The following is a 24,715-nucleotide window of genomic DNA, read 5'->3' on the forward strand; positions in this document are numbered from 1 at the left end:
TAGATCCCAAGACTGCTCACCACGGTTTCATCATCAGTGAAGACCAGAAAAATTCTGTTTTTTCTTATGACATGATTGAACTTGGCTGTGCTCCCAACCCCACGGCACTAACTTCTCACCCAGTTGTACTCAGTTCTGAAGGGTTGGAAGCTGGCAGACATTTTGGACAGTAGAAATCAGGTACAGGTGCCTTTGCAGTAGGTGTGTGCAAGGAATCTTTCCCCAGAGATGTTTTTGGGCCATGGTCCTCAGGGGAGGGCTTCTGGAAATTTAAACATGTTGTTGAGACTCCCCCAGTCTCACATGGGATAATGATTCACATTGATATTTTTCTGGACTATGAGTCAGGAGAGATTTCTTTTTTTGATATGTGTAAGTGGTGTCTCCTATATACTGACAAATCTACATTCACAGAAAGACTCCTTGCCTATTTCTCTGTGGATTCTCCTACTTTCTCAATAACCATGAGTTTAGTCAAAAATTAATGTTGATCCTGTTGTATGCAATTGCTATCTTGTTTATCTCCAACCTAAGAGAAAAACACATAATAAAGTGTTTAGGTTTTATTTATTTGGTCCAAGTGGTAACTTCTTGCATCTTCTTCTCCTCTGCTTTCACAGTGGCCATGGGCCCCATCTGATCAGGTTCTCAAGGATGCCTGCTGATACCTGGTGGGTTGGGCAAAGCTCTTAGGTTCCCACCTTGCCTGAGAGGTCCTCCTTATTTCCAGAATTTCTCTGTCAGGCATTCTGTTAAGAGTTTGAACTAGATTAAATCATGCATTCTTTTAAAATTCTTTTTTAATATTTTATTTATTTATTAATGAGAAATATAGGAGGAGAGAAAGAACCAGATATAACTCTGGTACATGTACTGCCAGGGATTGAACTCAGGACCTCATGCCTGGGAGTCTAGTGCCTTAGCCAATGTGCCACCTCCTGGACCACAAATCATGTATTCTTACAGGATTAATGTAATGTGAGTTAGGACCCAGGTTGAAGCTTTCAGTCCCCTTGTACAGGACATAAGCTGTAAGAGTGGTGGAGCAGGGGCTGGGGAGACAGCATAATGGTTCTGCAAAAGTCTGAGGCTCTTCAGTCCCAGGTTCAATTCCAAGCAACACAAGAAGCCAGAACTGAATAGTGTTCTAGTCTATTTTTCACTTGGTATATCTTTCCCTCTGTATTTACTCTTTCTCATTAAAATAAAATAGGTAATATTCTAAAGATGTTTAATAATAAGAAAGAATGGTATAGCAGTACTGCAGTTGTCAATCTGCACCTCTAGCTCCCCTTTCCTCTAGATTTCTCTATCCAATTACAAGTCTTTTTTAAAAATGTATAATTTCTTCCTTAAAATATTTGCATAACAGTTGTTTGCTTCTATTATTATTTTAACTTTCCATGACTGAAACAAAACATCTCAAATTGCAACTTCTCGAAGAAACAGTTGTTCTTGTTGATCTTGTACCTCTCCTCAGAGTACCTTGTGGGAATGAGGTGTGTGGCCATTTTAAACATTCTCAGGTAGAAGACTTGACCATGGGCCTCTTGGTGATTTTCTTTCTTTCTTTTTTACTTTGTAAATATTTTATTTCTTTATTAAAGAGAAATATAGAAGGAGAGAAAGAACCAGACATCACCTTGGTACATGTGTTGCTGGGGATTGAACCCAGGACCTCATGCTTAAGAGTCCAGTGCTCTATCCATGGCACCACCTCCCGGACCACCATCATGGTGATTTTCTTCTTGGCCATGGCAAGAAGTCAATTCTGACCACCAGAGCAGGACTGTCTGGGCAGTCAGTCTGAGATGCCACCATCAGTGTTATTCATGAGGATCACTTTGCATCCCGGGTAGCATGCAAGACCAGCAAGCACCACCTTCCCGGGGTTCAGACCTGCCCATCTCAAGAGCAGCTGCTCAGGCCTTCAGCAGAGAGTTGCTTACCTCAGCTGAAAAGAGGAAATCTGAGGGCCAGGTAGTAACACACCTGGTTAAGCACACACATTATAGTGCACAAGAACCCGGCTTCAAGCCTCTGATCCCTGCCTGCTGGAGGAAAGAAAGATTTTGGGATGGTAAAGCAGGGCTATGGGTGTCCCTGTTTCTCTCCTTATCTCCTCTTCCGCTGTCAATTTCTCTCTGTCTCTATCTAATTAAAAGGAAGAGTGGGGTCCAGGAGGTGGCGCACTGGATAGGGCATTAGACTCTCAAGCATGAGGGCCCAAGTAGCACATGTACCAGAGTGATGTCTGGTTCTTTCTGTCCTCCTATCTTCTCATGAATAAATAAATTCTTTATATATTTTTTTTAAAAAAAGAAAAGGAAAAATTTTAATTCTTCACCAAGTTTGTCTCTGGCAGAGTTCTAGTGGCTTCTGCTGACACCATTCCCACAGCATTACTGGTCACTGAGACTTCTGGGAGTGAACAGGGTGTATGTGTGTGTCGGGGGCGGGGGGGAGGTAGGGGGGAGTGCAGAGGCAGGCTGCAGTCAATGTAGGGGGCTGGGGTGTACATACACTTAAAGGAAAAAAATTCAAATCTTTCAAGGATAACTTATTTTTATTTTATTTGAGACAGAAATTGAAAGGGGGAGGTAGAGAGGGAGAGAAAGAGAGACACCTGCAGCCCTTGTGAACCTGGGTCCTTGAGCAATATAATGTGAGCCTTTAACCAGGTTTGCCACTGCCTAGTCCCCAAGGGAACCTTTTTCTGCTTTGAATCCTGTCCTGATCCTGTGATAAACTGTGGGACCCAAGTTATAATAGGTAAATCAGGATACCTTCTACCTGCAGAACTATAAAAACTTCCCTCCTGTGGTCCAGGAGGTGGTACAGTGGCAAAGCTTTGGACTCTTAAGCATGAGGTCCCGAGTTCGAACCCCGGCAGCACATGTGCCAGAGTGATGTCTGATTCTTTTTCTCTCCTCCTATCTTTCTCATAAATAAATAAAATCTTTAAAATATATATATTTAAAAACTTGCAAACTATTGTATTTACTGTTGAATGTAAAATATTAATTCCCCAATAAATAAATTAAAAAATAAAGCTTCCCTCCTTCCTTCCTTTCTTCCTTCCTTCTTTCCTTTCTTTCACCAGAGCACTGCTTAACTCTGGCTTATGGTGATATGGGGGTTGAACCTGGAACCTTTGGTGCCTTAGGTATGAAAGGTTATTTTTGTAGCCATTATGTTATCTCTCCAGCCCTACAAAAATAAAGCAATATCAATAGTGATTTGGTAAGAATAATTAAATATATATATATAAACAAATTATCTTTATCCTTTAGAATAACTCAACATCTATAGAAATTATAGAGATTCTGGGGGATTTAAACAAGTTTCTTGTATACAATAATTAACAGTCATGTGTGTGCAGCAAAAATAAAATGTTGAACTTCAGGAGAAATATTCAAGGAATAACTCTAACAATGAATATGAATTAAATCAGATACTTAGTTAATACATTTTATCTTGCCCATGAAATGATTCATTTGGTTACTGCTCCGCTTTGCACCCAAGCTCCATGTCCACCACATTGAAGGAAGCTTCAGTGCTGTGGCCCCTTTCATTGTCTATGCTTCTCTGCTCAGAACAAAGCAAAAACATTCTAAGTACATGCTACACCCATGGCTGTGTAGCAAGGTAACAAAGTTATTAATTCTTCTCCATTTAGGTTACAGTTGGAATGTGATAAAAAATAACCCTTAAAATTATGATTTTGACAAGGAGTACAGCCATTGTTTTATGTATTCAGACTACAGATTAGATTTGCAAATACTTTGTGGAAAACATTCTTCCTGAGAAGGTAACTGTGTTTGTGGAGATAAAAAGATGGTTATGCAAAAGCTTCCCTGCCTGAGGCTACAGAGATTTAGCATAATAAGGAGTGAGCAATGCTCTGCTCTCTTGGTGTTTCTCTTTTATTAAAATAGAACAAATAAATACATTTTAAACTATTGTATTTATTTATTTATTTATTTATTTATCTCTAAAAAGAAAAGGGATAGGGAGAGACAGAGAGAGATCCAGACATCACTGTGGTACATTTGCTACAGGGGATTGAACTCAGGACCTCATACTTGAGAGTCCAATGCTTTATCCACTGTGCCACCTCCAGGACCAGTGATTTTTTAATTTTTTTAAATACAGCTGATAACCTACAAGTTCTAAAAAAGTATAATGGTTCATGCTTCAGAGCAGTCTTAAAAATATTTTTTAAAATGATTTACAAAATCATAGGACATGAGGGTTATAATTTATTTTGCAAGAGGTGACCTGGAGTTGGAGTTTAAATAATCTACCTGTTGCTCCTGGCAGTTCTGAATACCTGAGTAATTTTGCCTCTCTGTCGTAGGCCTGCTTTCTTTTCTTTTCCTTTCTACTATCGCCTTTCTTTCTTTCTCTCTTTCTTTTTTGAATTTTTTTTTTACTATTTACATATTAGATAAGGACCGAGAGAAATTTACAGGGGTGGTGGAGATATAAAGGGAAAGAGAGACACCTGTACCCTGCTTCACCACTCATGAAACATTCCCCCTTCAGGTGGGACCAAGGGCTTGAACCTGGGTGCTTGCTCAGTGTAATGTGTGCTCTTGATCAGGTGTACCACCACTTGACCCCTGGTCTGCTTTCCCACATCTACATATTAGTAGGTAAAACCCCCTGTGGAATCCCAAGTAGATACTGTTCTGAAAAAATTCTGTCATACAGCTCTCCAGTGTTGCAGCTCAAAAGTTCCCAAAGAATGAGACGGAGGGGATATGGAGGGCAGGGAGTTATATTTATTTCCCATTAACAGGTGGGTTTCACTTAGATTCCTACCAGGCCTGACTGACTTTTCAACCTCAGCAGCCAGACTTTTATCTGTTTTCAAGCTGGGTGCAGCACAAGTTGACTGGTTACAGAGTCCATAGAGGTGTTGACAAGGAAAAGGTGAGAAGGTTGGCTCCAGAGTTTACCAAGGTTTCACTTGGAATACTGGAATGTGGAAGTGGGAGTCCACCACTTTTCTCTGATTCTTTTTTTTTTTTTTTGCCTCCAGGGTTGTCACTGGGACGTGGTGCCTGCACTACAAATCCACTGCTCCTGGCAGCCATTTTTCATTTTTTTTTTTATTGGATAGGACGGAGAAAATTTGAGATAGGGAAGACAGAGGGAAAGAGAGACAACTGCAGGCATGTTTCACCACTTTTTCTTTTATTTCTTTATTGTAGGATTAATGGTACTTTAATTCTCCCAAGCAGACAGGGAGAGAGTTATTTAAGAGACAGCGGTCTCAGGGCAACACAACACTATCTATGGGGTGGGATGAAACCCACAGCTGCAGCAATGCAAGCCCTGTGCTCTACTGTTGGATCTGTCAGCCTCTGGCACTGGAAACTCAGGAACATTTTAAAAATCGTCAAAGTCACCTGGCTGGATATTTCATTGAAAAATGAGGAAGAGAAGAACCAGAGTCTGAGCATTTGGAGGGAAGGATTGCTTACAATTTGATTGCGGTGCCATGCCGCCCTCTTGTGGGCATATCAAAGAAAGCACCTCATATGAATAGACTTCATGACATCTCAATATAATTTTTGAAGAACATTAAATATGCTAGTCAAATTTTGACAAGAAATCAGGGCCATTGGGGTCACGTGGTGGCATGCCTGGTTAATCACACACATTACCATGCACAAGGTCCTGGGTTCAAGACCCTGTTCCTTACCTTCGGGGGAAAGATTCAGGAGTGCTAAAGCAGTTCTGCAGCTGTCTGTCTGTCTCTTTCCCTCTCTACCCACCCCCTTAATTTCTCTCAGTCTCTGTCCAACAATAAATAAATCAAAGACTAAAGGAAAGAAACCAGCAGTGTTAAATATACAGAATGCTCTTCACCAGTCATGTCTGTGTTGGGAGAGGGGGTCCTGGTGTTTGTATTTGGAACTCACAGCATCCCACATGAGAGTTGCTGGCATGCCCACCATGTTGTGCTCCTGACCCCGCAGGGCCTCACTTAAGGAGCAAAGTAAGTGTAGAGGACTGTGGTCCCCATTTGTAATGAGCGAGCAGCTTGAATTGAAGAGAGTTCATGGAACCTTAACAACTGGCCTGATCTGGTAGCTTAATTTGTCAAAGGTATTTATCAACTGCTTGGATATGAGCACTCTGCCAATATTCTGTGTCATCTTCCTCTTCCTTGTTGGCTCATGAACATAATTACCACATGGCTGAGGTCATCCTGAAGAGCAGAGGATGGAATTATGAAAAGTCACAAGGGGTTGTGGGTGTATAGGAAGGTATTTCAATAGTGGTCTGGGAGATGGTGCAGTGGATAAAGCACTAGATAGTCAAGCATGAGGTCCCAAGTTCAATGCCCTGCAGCACTGTACCTGAGTGATGTCTTATTCTCTCTCCTGCTCTCTTTATCATTAATAAATAAATAAAACATTAAAAAAGAAAGCTGATTAAATGAGTGATTGAAATAGATCTCTTTTTATAAATATGGCTTTTTAATATATTTGTTTTGGATACAGACAGCAATAAATTGAGAGGGTAGGGGGTGATAGAGAGAGAGAGAAAGAAAGAAAGATACCTCAAGCACTGTTCCCCTACTTTCAAAGATTTCCCCCACACGTGGGGGCCAGGGGTTGACCTGGTCTCTGAGCATTGTCATGTGTGCGCTCAGCTTCACGAGTGGTGAAGCAGGGCTGCAGGTGTCTCTCTGCCCTTCTCTCCCCTTCTTTTCCCCTCTCTGCCCTCTAAATTGCTGGCTGTCTCTATCCAATAAATAAAGATAATTTAAAAACAAAAACAAACAAACATAAAAAAAAACCCAAGCAAGATAAAAAGTAGGACAAAATATTTAAGAAACAGAGACAAAAAAAAATGTATGGTTACAGCTAGTGAGAATAGTGACCCTAGGGTGGAAAGAAGCTAGGGTATTTATTTTATTTTATTTTATTTTTATTTTTTTTTTTTGGAGACAGCCAGAAATCAAGAGCAAAGGGGGAGATAGAGAGGTAGAAAGACAGAGAGACACCTACAACACTGCTTCACCACTTGCAAGCTTTCCCACTGCAGGTAGGGATGGGGGGCTCGAACCTGGGCCCTTGTGCATTGTAATATGTGCACTCAACCAGGCGCGCCACCACCCAGCCCCTGAACTTTATATTTACCACTTTAGTGACTGAACTCCTTAAGTATAGGCAAATTTTTCTTAATGTCTAACTTGATTCTCCATGGTGAAAGACCATTTTTCTCCTCACTCAAATCTTTTTTTTAAAAAGGTATTTATTTATTTATTTATTTATTATCAGAGCACTGCTCAGCTCTGGTGTATGGTGGGATGGGGGATTGAACCTGGGACTTTGTTTTTTTTTTTATGTATTTAAGAAAGGATTAATTAACAAAACCATAGGGTAGGAGGGGTACAACTCCACACAATTCCCACCGCCCTATCTCCATATCCCACCCCCTCCCCCGATAGCTTTCCCATTCTCTATCCCTCTGGGAGCATGGACCCAGGGTCATTGTGGGTTGCAGAAGGTAGAAGGTCTGGCTTCTGTAATTGCTTCCCCGCTGAACATGGGCGTTGACTGGTCGGTCCATACTCCCAGTCTGCCTCTCTCTTTCCCTAGTAGGGTGGGTCTCTGTGGAAGCTGAGCTCCAGGACACATTGGTGGGGTCTTCAATCCAGGGAAGTCTGGCCGGCATCCTGATGACACCTGGAACCTGGTGACTGAAAAGAGAGTTAACATACAAAGCCAAACAAATTGTTGAGCAATCATGGACCCAAAGCTTGGAAAAGTGGAGAGGAAGTATTAGGGAGGTACTCACTGCAAACTCTAGTGTACTTCTGCTTTCTTACTTTGGTGCCATACTCCAAACTCGGTCAATTTCTGCTTTGTGTTTCTACTTCTTTTTTTTTTTTTTTTTTTTACATGCATAACATTCCCCAGATTCCCATTTAACAATACAACCCCCACTATTTCATTCATCATTTTTCATGGACCTGTATTCTCCCCACCCACCCACCCCAGAGTCTTTTACTTTGGTGTAATACTCCAATTCCATTTCTTTTTCTTTTTCTTTTTTTTTTTTTAAGAAAGGATTAATTAACAAAACCATAGGGTAGGAGGGGTACAACTCCACACAATTCCCACCGCCCAATCTCCATATCCCACCCCCTCCCCAGATAGCTTTCCCATTCTCTATCCCTCTGGGAGCATGGACCCAGGGTCATTGAGGGTTGCAGAAGGTAGAAGGTCTGGCTTCTGTAATTGTTTCCTCGCTGAACATGGGCGTTGACTGGTCGGTCCATACTCCCAGTCTGCCTCTCTCTTTCCCTAGTAGGATGGGTCTCTGGGGAAGCTGAGCTCCAGGACACATTGGTGGTGTCTTCAATCCAGGGAAGTCTGGCCGGCATCCTGATGACACCTGGAACCTGGTGACTGAAAAGAGAGTTAACATACAAAGCCAAACAAATTGTTGAGCAATCATGGACCCAAAGCTTGGAAAAGTGGAGAGGAAGTATTAGGGAGGTACTCACTGCAAACTCTAGTATACTTCCGCTTTCTTACTTTGGTGCCATACTCCAAACTCAGTCAATTTCTGCTTTGCATTTCTACTTCTTTTTTTTTTTTTTTACATGCATAACATTCCCCAGATTCCCATTTAGCAATACAATCCCCACTATTTCATTCATCATTTTTCATGGACCTGTATTCTCCCCACCCACCCACCCACCCCAGAGTCTTTTACTTTGGTGTAATACTCCAATTCCATTTCAGGTTCGACTTGTGTTTTCTTTTCTAATCCTGTTTTTCAACTTCGGCCTGAGAGTGAGATCATCCCGTATTCATCCTTCTGTTTCTGACTTATTTCACTCAACATGATTTTTTCAAGGTCCATACAAGATCGGCTGAAAACGGTGAAGTCACCATTTTTTACAGCTGAGTAGTATTCCATTGTGTAAATATACCACAACTTGCTCAGCCACTCATCTGTTGTTGGACACCTGGGTTGCTTCCAGGTTTTGGCTATTACAAATTGTGCTGCCAAGAACATATGTGTACACAGATCTTTTTGGATGCATGTGTTGGGTTACTTAGGATATATCCCCTGGAGGGGAATTGCAGGGTCATAGGGTAGGTCCATTTCTAGCCTTCTGAGAGTTCTCCAGACTGTTCTCCACAGAGGTTGGACCAATTGACATTCCCACCAGCAGTGCAGGAGGGTTGCTTTGACCCCACACCCTCTCCAGCATTTGCTGCTGTTACCTTTTCTGATGTATGACATTCTCACAGGAGTGAAGTGATATGTCATTGTTGTCTTGATTTGCATTTCTCTGACAATCAGAGACTTGGAGCATTTTTTCATGTGTTTCTCGGCCTTTTGGATCTCTTCTGTGGTGAATATTCTGTCCATGTCCTCCCCCCATTTTTGGATGGGGTTATTTGTTGTCTTGTGGTTGAGTCTGGCAAGCTCTTTATACATGTTGGTTATTAAACTCTTATCTAATGTATGGCATGTAAAGATCTTCTCCCATTCTGTGAGGGGTCTCTTGATTTGGGTAGTGGTTTCTTTTGCTGTGAAGAAGCTTTTTAATTTGATATAGTCCCATAGGTTTATACTTGCCTTAGTCTTCCTTGTAATTGGATTTGTTTCATTGAAAATGTCTTTAAAATTTATGCGGAAAAAAGTTCTGCCAATATTTTCCTCTAAGTATCTGATAGTTTCTGGTCTAACATCCAAGTCCTTGATCCACTTGGAATTTACTTTTGTATTTGGTGAAATACAGTGATTCAGCTTCATTCTTCTGCATGTTTCAACCCATTGTTTCCAACACCATTTGTTGAAGAGACTCTGCTTCCCCCATATAATAGTCTGGGCCCCTTTGTCAAAGATTAGATGTCCATACGTGTGGGGCCTCATTTCTGGGCTCTCAATTCTATTCCACTGGTCAGTGTGTCTGTTCATGTTCCAGTACCAAGCAGTTTTGATGACAATGGCCCTATAATACAGTTTGAGATATGGCAGTGTGATGCCTCCGGTTCTGTTCTTTTTTCTCAAGATTGTTTTGGCAATCCTAGGTCTTTTCTGGTTCCAGATAAACATTTGCAGCATTTGTTCTATTCTCCTAAAAAATGTGCTTGGGATCTTGATGGGGATAGCATTAAATTTGTAGATGGCCCTGGGTAATATATTCATTTTGATGATGTTAATTCTTCCAACCCATGAACATGGAATATCTTTCCACTTCTTTGTGTCTTTTTCAATTTCTTTGAGTAGTGACTCATAATTTTCAGTATACAAGTCTTTCACTTCTTTGGTTAGGTTTACTCCTAGATATTTTATTGTTTTTGTTGCTATAGAAAAAGGAACTGATTTCTGGATTTCAATTTCTTCTAACTTAGTGTTTGCATAGAGGAATGCCACTGACTTTTGAATGTTAATTTTATAGCCTGACACATTACTGTATTGCCTGATGATTTATTTCCAAAAGCTTCTTGCTGGATTCCTTAGGTTTTTCCATGTATACTATCATGTCATCTGCAAATAAGGAGAGTTTGACTTCTTCTCTTCCAATCTGTATTCCTTTAATTCCTTGATCCTGCCTGATTGCTATGGCAAGAACTTCCAACACTATGTTGAATAGTAATGGTGATAGTGGGCAGCCCTGTCTAGTACCTGATATGAGTGGAAATGCTTCCAGTTTTTCACCGTTGAGTATGATGTTGGCTGTAGATTTGCTATATATAGACTCCACTATCTTCAGGAATTTTCCATCTATTCCTATTTTTTGTAGTGTTTTGATCATAAAGGGATGTTGTATTTTGTCAAAGGCTTTCTCTGCATCTATTGATATGACCATGTGGTTTTTGGTCTTGCTTTTGTTGATGTGGTGGATCACACTGATTGATTTACGTATATTAAACCAACCTTGCATGCCTGGGATAAACCCCACTTGGTCATGATGAACAATTTTTTTGATATACTGCTGTATCCGGTTGGCTAGAATTTTGTTCAATATTTTCATATCTATGTTCATCAGAGATATTGGTCTGTAGTTTTCTTTTTTGGTTGTGTCCCTGTCTGCTTTTGGTATCAGGGTGATGTTGGCTTTATAGAAGCTGGCAGGGAGTACTCCAGTGTCTTCAATCTTCTGGAAGACTTTTAAAAGTAGAGGTATTAGTTCTTCTTTGAAAGTTTTGTAGAATTCATTTGTAAAACCATCTGGCCCAGGACTTTTATTTTTGGGAAGATTTTTGATAACTGTTTCAATTTCATTAGCTGTGATGGGCCTGTTCATGTTATCCACTTCCTCTTTACTTAGTTTTGGAAGTTGGTAGGTATCTAGGAAATCATTCATTTCTTCCAGGTTCTCTAGCTTAGTGGCATATAGTTGTTCATAGAAGCCTCGCATGATATGTTGAATTTCTGCAGTGTCTGTTGAGATTTCTCCTCTTTCATTTACTATCCGATTTATTTGGGTTTTCTCCCTTTTTTGTTTTGTGAGTCTGGCTAAAGGTTTGTCGATTTTGTTTACTCTTTCGAAGAACCAACATTTACTTTCATTGATCTTTTGTATGGTTTTCCTATTCTCAATGTTATTTATTTCTGCCCTAACTTTAGTAATTTCTGTCCTTCTGGTTGCTTTAGGATTCCTTTGTTGTTCTTCTTCTAGGTCTTTAAGATGTGCAATCAGGCTGTTTATTTGTGCCTTTTCTTGTTTCCTAATGTGTGCTTGTATAGCTATGAACTTCCCTCTTAGGACTGCTTTAGCTGTGTCCCAAATATTTTGATAGCTTGTGTCTTCATTTTCATTGAACTCTCGAAACATTTTGATTTCTTCCTTGATTTCCTCTTTGACCCAGAAGTTGTTAAGAAGTGTACTGTTGAGCTTCCACATTTTGGCACTGTTACTAATCTTTTGTTGATTGTTAAGTGTTAGTTTAATTCCACTGTGGTCTGAGAAGATGCTTGGGATGATTTCAGTGCTCTTGAATAGGCTGATGCTGTCTTTGTGGCCTAACATATGGTCTATCCTTGAGAATGATCCATGCGGATTTGAGTAAAATGTGTATTCCAGTTTCTTGGGATGAATGACTCTGAAAATGTCCAATAGTTCTAGTTTATCTATCTCTTCATTTAGCTCCCTTATGTCTTTACTGATTTTCTGCCTGGATGATCTGTCAAGTTGAGATAGTGGGGTGTTGAAGTCCCCTACTATGATTGTGTTACTGTTAATATATTGCTGTAGCTCTTTCAGTAGAAGTTTGATGTATTTAGATGGCTTCTCATTGGGTGCATAGATATTAATAATTGTTAAGTCCTCTTGATTGACTGATCCTCTGAGCATTAAGTAGTGTCCATTCCTATCTTTTTTAATCTTATCTATTTTAAAGTCTATCATTTCAGATATGAGAATAGCTGTTCCTGCCCTTTTTTGTGGGCCATTGGCTTGAATGATAGTTTTCCATCCTTTCACTTTAAGTCTGTGTTTGTCTTGTTGCGTTAGGTGAGTTTCCTGTAGACAACATATTGTTGGGTTGTGTTTTCTGATCCATCTTCCTACTCTGTGTCTTTTAATAGGTGAATTCAGGCCATTGACATTTATTGATATCAAAGATTGAAGATATTTTAACGCCATTCTTGTAGAGTTTTAGAGTGTTTTGATATATGTCCTATTTGTGGTGGTCTGGTTGTTTATAGGAGACCTTTCAGAACTTCTTTCAGGGCAGGCTTGGTGATGGTTGCTTCCTTCAACTGTTGCTTGTCTGAGAAGGTTTTGATGCTTCCATCTAGACTGAATGACAATATAGCAGGATATAGTATTCTTGGCTGAAAGCCTTTCTCATTGAGCACTCGATAGATATCTTGCCATTCTCTTCTGGCCTGTAGTGTTTGTATGGAGAAGTCTGCTGCTAATCTTATGGGTTTTCCTTTGTAGGTGACTCTTTGTTTTTCTCTTGCAGCCTTGAGGATCCTTTCTTTATCCTTATTCCTTTCCATTCTAAGTATGACATGTCTTGGTGTCTTTAGGTCTGGGTTAATTCTGTTTGGGACCCTCTGGGCTTCTTGAATCTTTATGTCTTTGGTGTTGTCTAGACTAGAGAAATTTTCAGCTATTATGGCCTGGAGAACACTTTCTTCCTCCCCTTCTCTTTCTTCCACTGGTAAGCCAATAATGCGTATATTGTTTCTTTTGAAGTCATCCCATAGGACTCTGTTGTTGTTTTCAGCATCTCTTAATCTCTTTTTGAGATCTCTTACTTATTTTTTAGTTGTCTCTAATTCATCCTCAGTCTTGCTAATTCTGTCTTCAGCCTCATTGATTCTATTCTCTCTGCCCTCTACTGCTTTCTGGAGTTCATCTATTTTGTTGCCCTGCTCTGATACTGTTTTAGCTTGTTCAGCTAGTTGCCTTCTTAGCTCAGCAATTTCAGATTTCAGCTCTCTAATAACCATGAGATAATTAGAATTTTCTTCCATATTCTCATTTGTTGTTCCTGCAGTTCTGATTACAATTTTTTCAAATTCTTTACTCACTCCTGTTATTATTTCCTTAGCTAATGTTTGGATGTTGAACTCGTTGTTTTGTGCTTCACCCTCTGGAGGACTTTTAGCTGGACTCTTGTCCTGGTTCGAGTCTCCAATATTTTTTCTTGTTGTTTTAACCATTTTATATAAATTAACAGTTTTTCAATCCCTGAGTTGGAGTTCAGTGGTGTAAAAGCCTTTTTTTTTTTCCCCTGTAGGCTATGGGAGCCTGAGGGCTTTTAAACTATCAATAGGCTTCTTAGCTTAATCACTGACTCCTGACCAAGAGATAAAGCAGGGTGTGGCAGAGATAATCCAGTGGTTATGCAAAGAGACTTTCACAGCCCCTCAGCTATGCCACAGAGGTATAGGTCTTCTCCTGAGTTTCCCGGTTAGATCTCTGTACCCTGGTGTCCCTCCCTGTTGCTGCTCCAGATTCTGAGGGTAGTAGCAATGGAGACTCAGAGTTGCACTTGGTGAGTCTCTGGGGAGTCCTTTCCTCCCTTCAGCTGTCCCCTTGTTGGTGGAGCAGACTGGAGGTGGTGTCTCCACTGACAAACTGTTGAACTGTTAGCAGTCACTTAATCTCTCCTTAGGCCCCTCTCTCCTCTCTGTCACCAGCCACGCGTGTTTGTACTCACGGGTGATTTACTGGGTTTCTGTGGTCATTCTAGTCCTGTCTTGTTTCGGTCCGGGTGGTCTCCTTTGGTATTCCTAGTTGATCCGGGAGAGGAGAGGAGAGGAGAGGAGAGGAGAGGAGAGAAAGCGATCTCGAACCTGGGACTTTGAAGCCTCAGATATGAGAATCTTCGGGTATTTATTTTAGGTATGTTCCTAGGAGCCCAGGGCTTTAGTAGTCTTTGCTTGAATTAGATAGTTAACTTGAAGGCAGACTAGAAATCTTGTCTGTGTCAGAGTGGTGAATGGAACTAGGCTAAGTAGTGGCACACCTAGTTAAGCTCACATAGTACTAAGCACAAGGACCCAGGCAATGATCAGGGTTTGAGCCCCCAGCCCCCCCACTTGCAGTGGGAACACTTTACAAGTGGTGAAGCAGGTCTGTAGTGTGTATCTTCTTCTCTACCTCCCCCTCCTTTCTCAGTTTCTCTCTTTCCTGTCCAAAAAAAATGGAAAAGAAAAGAAAAATAAGAGGAAATATTGGCCACCAGGAGCCACTGGTGCTAGCACCAAGCTCAAGCAATAACCCTGGTAAAGAGGAAAGAGAGAGAGAGAGAGGGAGAGAGAGAGAGAGAGAGAGTAACCTGGTTGTGAGGAGGTAGCCTAATGGTTATTCAAAAATACATAAATAAATAAATAAATGCCTTTCATACCTGAGGCTTTAAACCTCAAGTTTGATCCCAGACTGAATAATTAGCCAGAGATGTTCAGTGCTCTGATCTCTTGGTAGCTCTCATTAAAATAAAACAAATACAATATATTTGGGAAAAAAATAGAGAAAATAGCCATCAGATTCAAAATCATCTATAATTTGTCACTACTTCAGGTCATATTTTTTGTTAAAGATGAAAAAAACGTTTGTAATGAGGACCTGCTTTGTGAAACTAGAACAAAAATGAGAAATGCAGTTTCTTAACATCTGAACTGTCTCATGGAGAATAGAAGGAAATGTCCACTCATAAATCCAGAGAAATCCTGTCAAACATTTCTAAATTGTAGTGAAACATAAAATTTCATTAAAAGCCTTTAGGTGGAATTCTACAATAACAAAGCAAAAACTCAAAGAAATCAATGGGACCATCCCTTCTCCTGCCTCATCAGCAAAGGTTTCAGGAATCTGGAATCCTGGTGCTTGGACAACTGGGAACTGCATGGTTTGAGCCCTTCCAGGATTTTTTTTTTTTTTTTTTGCATAACATTCCCCAGATTCCCATTTAGCAATACAACCCCCACTATTTCATTCATCATTTTTCATGGACCTGTATTCTCCCCACCCACCCACCCACCCCAGAGTCTTTTACTTTGGTATAATACTCCAATTCCACTTCAGGTTCGACTTGTGTTTTCTTTTCTAATCTTGTTTTTCAACTTCGGCCTGAGAGTGAGATCATCCCGTATTCATCCTTCTGTTTCTGACTTATTTCACTCAACATGATTTTTTCAAGGTCCATCCAAGATTGGCTGAAAACGGTGAAGTCACCATTTTTTTACAGCTGAGTAGTATTCCATTGTGTATATATACCACAACTTGCTCAGCCACTCATCTGTTGTTGGACACCTGGGTTGCTTCCAGGTTTTGGCTATTACAAATTGTGCTGCCAAGAACATATGTGTACACAGATCTTTTTGGATGGATGTGTTGGGTTCCTTAGGATATATCCCCAGGAGGGGAATTGCAGGGTCATAGGGTAGGTCCATTTCTAGCCTTGTGAGAGTTCTCCAGACTGTTCTCCACAGAGGTTGGACCAATTGACATTCCCACCAGCAGTGCAGGAGGGTTCCTTTGACCCCACACCCTCTCCAGCATTTGCTGCTGTTACCTTTTCTGATGTGTGACATTCTCACAGGAGTGAAGTGATATCTCATTGTTGTCTTTATTTGCATTTCTCTGACAATCAGAGACTTGGAGCATTTTTTCATGTGTTTCTCGGCCTTTTGGATCTCTTCTGTGGTGAATATTCTGTCCAATTCCTCCCCCCATTTTTGGATGGGGTTATTTGTTGTCTTGTTGTTGAGTCTGGTAAGCTCTTTATATATGTTGGTTATTAAACTCTTATCTGATGTATGGCATGTAAAGATCTTCTCCCATTCTGTGAGGGGTCTCTTGATTTGGGTAGTGGTTTCTTTTGCTGTGAAGAAGCTTTTTAATTTGATGTAGTCCCATAGGTTTATACTTGCCTTAGTCTTCCTTGTAATTGGATTCGTTTCATTGAAAATGTCTTTAAAATTTATGCGGAAAAAAGTTCTTCCAATATTTTCCTCTAAATATCTGATAGTTTGTGGTCTAACATCCAAGTCCTTGATCCACTTGGAATTTACTTTTGTATTTGGTGAAATACAGTGATTCAGCTTCATTCTTCTGCATGTTTCAACCCATTGTTTCCAACACCATTTGTTGAAGAGACTCTGCTTTCCCCATGTAATAGTCTGGGCCCCTTTGTCAAAGATTAGATGTCCATAGGTGTGGGGCCTCATTTCTGGGCTCTCAATTCTATTCCACTGGTCAGTGTGTCTGTTCATGTTCCAGTACCAAGCAGTTTTGATGACAATGGCCCTATAATATAGTTTGAGATCTGGCAGTGTGATGCCTCCGGTTCTGTTCTTTTTTCTCAAGATTGTTTTGGCAATTCTAGGTCTTTTCTGGTTCCAGATAAACATTTGTAGCATTTGTTCTATTCTCCTAAAAAATGTGCTTGGGATCTTGATGGGGATAGCATTAAATTTGTAGATGGCTCTGGGTAATATATTCATTTTGATGATGTTAATTCTTCCAACCCATGAGCATGGAATATCTTTCCACTTCTTTGTGTCTTTTTCAATTTCTTTGAGTAGTGACTCATAATTTTCAGTATACAAGTCTTTCACTTCTTTGGTTAGGTTTATTCCTAGATATTTTATTGTTTTTGTTGCTATAGAAAAAGGAACTGATTTCTGGATTTCAATTTCTTTTAACTTGGTGTTTGCATAGAGGAATGCCACTGACTTTTGAATGTTAATTTTATAGCCTGACACATTACTGTATTGCCTGATGATTTCCAAAAGCTTCTTGCTAGATTCCTTAGGTTTTTCCATGTATACTATCATGTCATCTGCAAATAAGGAGAGTTTGACTTCTTCTCTTCCAATCTGTATTCCTTTAATTCCTTGCTCCTGCCTGATTGCTATGGCAAGAACTTCCAACACTATGTTGAATAGTAATGGTGATAGTGGGCAGCCCTGTCTAGTACCTGATCTGAGGGGAAATGCTTCCAGTTTTTCACCACTGAGTATGATGTTGGCTGTAGGTTTGCTATATATAGATTCCACTATCTTCAGGAATTTTCCATCTATTCCTATTTTTTGTAGTGTTTTGATCATAAAGGGATGTTGTATTTTGTCAAAGGCTTTCTCTGCATCTATTGATATGACCATGTGGTTTTTGGTCTTGCTTTTGTTGATGTGGTGGATCACATTGATTGATTTACGTATATTAAACCAACCTTGCATGCCTGGGATAAACCCCACTTGGTCATGATGAACAATCTTTTTGATATACTGCTGTATCCGGTTGGCTAGAATTTTGTTCAATATTTTCGCATCTATGTTCATCAGAGATATAGGTCTGTAGTTTTCTTTTTTGGTTGTGTCCCTGTCTGCTTTTGGTAGCAGGGTGATGTTGGCTTCATAGAAGCTGGCAGGGAGTATTCCAGTGTCTTCAATCTTCTGGAAGACTTTTAAAAGTAGAGGTATTAGTTCTTCTTTGAAAGTTTTGTAGAATTCATTTGTAAAACCATCTGGCCCAGGACTTTTATTTTTGGGAAGATTTTTGATAACTGTTTCAATTTCATTAGCTGTGATGGGCCTGTTCATGTTATCCACTTCCTCTTTACTTAGTTTTGGAAGTTGGTAGGTATCTAGGAAATCATTCATTTCTTCCAGGTTCTCTAACTTGGTGGCATATAGTTGTTCATAGAAGCCTCGCATGATATGTTGAATTTCTGCAGTGTCTGTTGTGATATCTCCTCTTTCATTTACTATCCGATTTATTTGGGTCTTCTCCCTTTTTTGTTTTGTGAGTCTGGCTAAAGGTTTGTCGATTTTGTTTACTCTTTCGAAGAACCAACATTTACTTTCATTGATCTTTTGTATGGTTTTCCTATTCTCAATGTTATTTATTTCTGCCCTAACTTTAGTAATTTCTGTCCTTCTGGTTGCTTTAGGATTCCTTTGTTGTTCTTCTTCTAGGTCTTTAAGATGTGCAATCAGGCTGTTTATTTGTGCCTTTTCTTGTTTCCTAATGTGTGCTTGTATAGCTATGAACTTCCCTCTTAGGACTGCTTTAGCTGTGTCCCAAATATTTTGATAGCTTGTGTCTTCATTTTCATTGAACTCTCGAAACATTTTGATTTCTTCCTTGATTTCCTCTTTGACCCAGAAGTTGTTAAGAAGTGTACTGTTGAGCTTCCACATTTTGGCACTGTTACTAATCTTTTGTTGATTGTTAAGTGTTAGTTTAATTCCACTGTGGTCTGAGAAGATGCTTGGGATGATTTCAGTGCTCTTGAATAGGCTGATGCTGTCTTTGTGGCCTAACATATGGTCTATCCTTGAGAATGATCCATGCGGATTTGAGTAAAATGTGTATTCCAGTTTCTTGGGATGAATGACTCTGAAAATGTCCAATAGTTCTAGTTTATCTATCTCTTCATTTAGCTCCCTTATGTCTTTACTGATTTTCTGCCTGGATGATCTGTCAAGTTGAGATAGTGGGGTGTTGAAGTCCCCTACTATGATTGTGTTACTGTTAATATATTGCTGTAGCTCTTTCAGTAGAAGTTTGATGTATTTAGATGGCTTCTCATTGGGTGCATAGATATTAATAATTGTTAAGTCCTCTTGATTGACTGATCCTCTGAGCATTAAGTAGTGTCCATTCCTATCTTTTTTAATCTTATCTATTTTAAAGTCTATCATTTCAGATATGAGAATAGCTGTTCCTGCCCTTTTTTGTGGGCCATTGGCTTGAATGATAGTTTTCCATCCTTTCACTTTAAGTCTGTGTTTGTCTTGTTGTGTTAGGTGAGTTTCCTGTAGACAACATATTGTTGGGTTGTGTTTTCTGATCCATCTTCCTACTCTGTATCTTTTAATAGGTGAATTCAGGCCATTGACATTTATTGATATCAAAGATTGAAGATATTTTAACGCCATTCTTGTAGAGTTTTAGAGTATTTTGATATATGTCCTATTTGTGGTGGTCTGGTTGTTTATAGGAAACCTTTCAGAACTTCTTTCAAGGCAGGCTTGGTGATGGTTGCTTCCTTCAACTGTTGCTTGTCTGAGAAGGTTTTGATGCTTCCATCTAGACTGAATGACAATATAGCAGGATATAGTATTCTTGGCTGAAAGCCTTTCTCATTGAGCACTCGATAGATATCTTGCCATTCTCTTCTGGCCTGTAGTGTTTGTATGGAGAAGTCTGCTGCTAATCTTATGGGTTTTCCTTTGTAGGTGACTCTTTGTTTTTCTCTTGCAGCCTTGAGGATCCTTTCTTTATCCTTATTCCTTTCCAATCTAAGTATGACATGTCTTGGTGTCTTTAGGTCTGGGTTAATTCTGCTTGGGACCCTCTGGGCTTCTTGAATCTTTATGTCTTTGGTGTTGTCTAGACTAGAGAAATTTTCAGCTATTATGGCCTGGAGAACGCTTTCTTCCTCCCCTTCTCTTTCTTCCTCTGGTAAGCCAATAATGCGTATATTGTTTCTTTTGAAGTCATCCCATAGGACTCTGTTGTTGTTTTCAGCATCTCTTAATCTCTTTTTGAGATCTCTTACTTCTTTTTTAGTTGTCTCTAATTCATCCTCAATCTTGCTAATTCTGTCTTCAGCCTCATTGATTCTATTCTCTCTGCCCTCTACTGCTTTCTGGAGTTCATCTATTTTGTTGCCCTGCTCTGATACTGTTTTAGCTTGTTCAGCTAGTTGCCTTCTTAGCTCAGCAATTTCAGCTTTCAGCTCTCTAATAACCATGCGATTATTAGAATTTTCTTCCATATTCTCATTTGTTGTTCCTGCAGTTCTGATTACAATTTTTTCAAATTCTTTACTCACTCCTGTTATTATTTCCTTAGCTAATGTTTGGATGTTGAACTCGTTTTGTGCTTCGCCCTCTGGAGGACTTTTAGCTGGACTCTTGTCCTGGTTCGAGTCTCCATTATTTTTTCTTGTTGTTTTAACCATTTTATATAAGTTAACAGTTTTTTCAATCCCTGAGTTGGAGTTCAGTGGTGTAAAAGCCTTTTTTTTTTCCCCTGTAGGCTATGGTAGCCTGAGGGCTTTTAAACTATCAATAGGCTTCTTGGCTTAATCAATGACTCCTGACCAAGAGATAAAGCAGGGTGTGGCAGAGATAATCCAGTGGTTATGCAAAGAGACTTTCACAGCCCCTCAGCTATGCCACAGAGGTATAGGTCTTCTCCTGAGTTTCCCGGTTAGATCTCTGTACCCTGGTGTCCCTCCCTGTTGCTGCTCCAGATTCTGAGGGTAGTAGCAATGGAGACTCAGAGTTGCACTTGGTGAGTCTCTGGGGAGTCCTTTCCTCCCTTCAGCTGTCCCCTTGTTGGTGGAGCAGACTGGAGGTGGTGTCTCCACTGACAATCTGTCGAACTGTTAGCAGTCACTTAATCTCTCCTTAGGCCCCTCTCTCCTCTCTGTCACCAGCCACGCGTGTTTGTACTCACGGGTGATTTATTGGGTTTCTGTGGTCATTCTAGTCCTGTCTTGTTTCGGTCCGGGTGGTCTCCTTTGGTATTCCTAGTTGATCCGGGAGAGGAGAGGAGAGGAGAGGAGAGAAAGCGATCTGCTGCTCGTAGCTCCGCCTCCGGAAGTCCTCGCCCTTCCAGGATTGATGGAGACTGTATGATTGATTATATATGAGTAATGGGATGTCATTAAAGGAAAGTAATGTGGGATATATGTCATCTGATGTGTTGGTGAGGAAAAACAGGGCTAGTGATTTAGCATACAGTTTTTGTTGTTGTTTTAGCTTTTGTGTGGCCAGCATTTTCATTCTCTCTACTACTAGAGTTTATCCATGGTCTGCTCACCCAATATACCCTGGTGAGATGAATACAACGGAAAGGTACAAGATGGATCTTGGAGCAGGGAATGACTGCTGGGCCTCTCAGGGAACCCTGTGTAAACATCTGCAGCCTTGGGGCTCCTGAGCTCTGTGCTTTACTGTTGGCCTAGAGCAGACATTGAATGGACCATAGAGTGAATGCAAGGAAAAGGGGAAAGATTGGATCAGAAATCCAATGTATTGCTGAGGGCAACCCCTCTCCCCCATAACAGGGACTTTCTCAATTGGCGTTAGAGAGGGAGGTCTCTTGAGAGAGATTTTGACTACTTATTTTCTGATAAAGGATAGCTTTTATTGAGTAATTAATCACAAAGTTCACTGAGTAACTGAGAACTATCCAGAGTTGATACATATGGACAGGTTTTTGAAGAATCAGGGATGCCTAGACCTATCTAATTTCAGAGCCTCAGGGAATTTATTTATTTATTTTAACCAGAGCACAGATCAGCTCTGGTTTATGGTGGTGCAAGGGAGTTCAGAGCCTCAGGTATGAAAGTCTCTTTGCATAACCATGATGCTATCTACCCCCACCTAGCCTATCTAGATTCTAAATAATTTCTAACTTCAAAAAACTTGCTTTAAACTCTATTTTAAGGTCTCCAAAAGCAAAATACATCACCAAAGTTCTTCCTCCACTACCAAGTGCCCCTTCTGGATGAGCACAAGGAGAAATGTGGCTTCTGAGAGACTGTCTGCTGGCTGAGAGTCTGTGGAGGCTGGTCAGTACAAACTGGGTAGGTGAAGACTGAAAGAGACATGAGACAGATGCTGGAGACCCCTGCTAAAGGGGCAGAAGGGAGGTAGACAGCTCCTGAGTAAAGAGCAAGCTTGTTCAGTCATTTCACTGAGAATGTTCTTGCCATCTTCAGTGGAATCAGAAGGCACATGACAGAGGAGTTTAGAGATAGGGATTAAGTACAAGATTAGACTGGGTGAAGCACCAACAAAGAGAGAAAGTTCCACCCTAATTGGAAGGTGGAATCTGAGAGGATGATGGGAATCGCATCAGAGGCCAATCCAGAATGAATAATCTATGAAATCTGACCAATGAGGCAAAGGAAAGCCCTCCACCCTACAGGGGCTATAAAGACCCAGTGCTATAGGTGGGGAAGCTTAGCTGCCTTTCAGCTTCTGTCCTGATCTCAGCTTCCAGGCTGCTGTTGAGGAAGGAGTTGCTCTGAGCATCCAGATAGAGTTCCTGGGCCTGAGCAGAGCATTGTGAAAGTCACTTCCTGGGACACAGGTGAGTAGGTCTGCATGTGAACCTATAAGGTGTTAAGGGGTCAGGTAGGTGACAGCATTGTGTGTGAGGCACTAGTGGGTCTAAGAGGCTTCATAGGAGACAGGACTTCTCCTTAATCCACGTTATCCAAAAAACATTCAAGACATTTTTTGAACTTCCCAGTAGTTGAAGTGAGGGGTTCAGACAAATGGAAAGGGGGCAGGTCTGAGTAACTGTGGATATGTGTAAGGGAATGTAATGTGGGGGGTCCCAAATGTGCTACTCACCTGGTCTCTCCTAGGAGGTAATGGGAGACACAGGGTTCTGTTTGAGACTAGGAGGCAGGCCCCAGTTCCTTAAGCTTTCAGGTGATGAAGGCCCAGCTAACTTGTCTGAATTTGGCTGTGGCTTAATATATACTAAATATTTACTATTAATATTGTCATGTGCATATTCTATTATTTCCCCTTTCTTGTCCTAATCAAGTGTATGGGACATGCTTAGAGGACAATCACAGGATTTCAGGTTTCCTTGGGAATTCTGCCTATCTTTCTAATATAGTCACCTTTGTGGACAAAATCATAACATTTTAGGTTTTTTTTTGTTATAGAGACAGATAGAGACCAGGGGCTTAAACATGGTATCATGTGCATTCAACCGGAGGTGACATCAACCTGAATCATTTTTGAAATTTTTTGTTGTTGTTGTTTGTTTATTTGTTTTTTTGTTAAATGTGGAACGCTTCATGAATTTGCGTGTCATCCTTGAGCAGGGGCCATGCTAATCTTCTCTGTATCGTTCCAATTTTAGTATATGTGCTGCCAGAGTGAGCACTATTGTTTGTTTTTTTACCAGAAAACTGTTCAGTTCTGGTTTATGGTGGTGTGGGGGATTGAACCTGAGATGTTGGAGCCTCAGGCATTAGAGCTTCTTTGCATAACCATTGTGCTATCTATCCTCCGCCCAACCCGAGTCATTTTAAAAACTATTATAAAACTCATCAAAATGGATTGCACTTATATTTTTGTTTGGAGTTAAGAGTATTTGAAGCAGTCTGGTCTAGGAGGTGGTGCAGTGGGTAAAGCATTGGATTCTCAACCATGAGGTCCCAAGTTTGAGCCCCGGCAGCACATGTACCAGAGGGATAGCTAGTTCTTTCTCTCCTCCTATCTTTCTCATGAATAAATAAGTAAGTTATTTTTTAAAAAATTGAGAAGTTATAAAAAAGAGTATTTGAAACTAAAAAAAAAAAATGTATGTATTTGCTGATAGGTCAATGATATCAGTGCTGCTGGGCTGGTAAGATAGCACAGTGATTATGTAAAAGGTCTGAAGCACCAAAAGCTGCAGGTTAGATCTCCACCAGCAACACCATAATCCAGAATCTAGAAAATAAAAGAGAAAAATTTTCTCTCTCTGTGTGTGTGTGTGTTTCTTTTCTTTTAACTTTTGCCAGAGCACTACTCAGTACTTGCTTATGGTGGAACTGAAAGATTGAACCTGGGACCTTGGAGCCTCAAACAGCAAAGTCTCTTTGCATAAACATTATGCTATCTCCCCCACCCAACATATGTATTTTTTAACTGCTGATGTTCCTTTCTTTAAGGAAGGAGGAGAGTAAGTCCAGGATTTGTCCACAGAACCAGGAGCCTCCTGAATCTTCTCAGGAGTAGAGAGAAGACTGCATCCCTGCTTCCTGTTTTCTGCTCCTGGACAGCAGCCTAGCTCAGGAAGTGTCTTGAGATTGAGCCCCTGCACCATGGCCCAGGAAGGCCTCCTGGAACAACTGAGGGCAGAGCTCAGCTGCCCTGTGTGCCTGGACTTGCTGACAGACCCGGTAACCCTGGACTGTGGGCATCACTGCTGTGCCTCCTGCCTCCAGCAGCGCTGGCAGGACCTGCTGGACATCCTCCCCTGTCCCGTCTGCCAGCACCACTGTGCCTACAGGAAGCTGCAGAAGAACAGCCAGCTGAGTGCCCTGGCTGACATGGTGAAGCAGCTGCCCAGCTCAGGGAGCAAGAGGAAGCAGCAGCAGCAGCAGGAGCAGGATCAGCCCCTGTGTGAGCAGCACCAGCAGGTGCTCAGCCTGTTCTGTGAGCAGGACCTGCAGCTGGTGTGTGTCCAGTGCAGGGTGTCCTGTGAGCAGCAGGGTCACTCCCTCACCTCCAT

The 24,715-nt window shown here is 40.8% G+C and overlaps 1 non-coding gene across 1 annotated transcript; it reads right to left on the reverse strand.

Annotated features, from left to right (window-relative positions):
- Positions 1 to 23,273: 23,273 nt before the first annotated feature.
- On the reverse strand, positions 23,274 to 23,380 carry LOC132537146 (U6 spliceosomal RNA). The gene has a single exon (XR_009548609.1). It is a non-coding gene; the product is annotated as a U6 spliceosomal RNA (small nuclear RNA).
- Between the last annotated feature and the right edge of the window lie 1,335 nt (positions 23,381 to 24,715).

This window comes from Erinaceus europaeus, chromosome 2 (assembly GCF_950295315.1).
Source record: "Erinaceus europaeus chromosome 2, mEriEur2.1, whole genome shotgun sequence".
NCBI lineage: Eukaryota > Metazoa > Chordata > Mammalia > Eulipotyphla > Erinaceidae > Erinaceus > Erinaceus europaeus.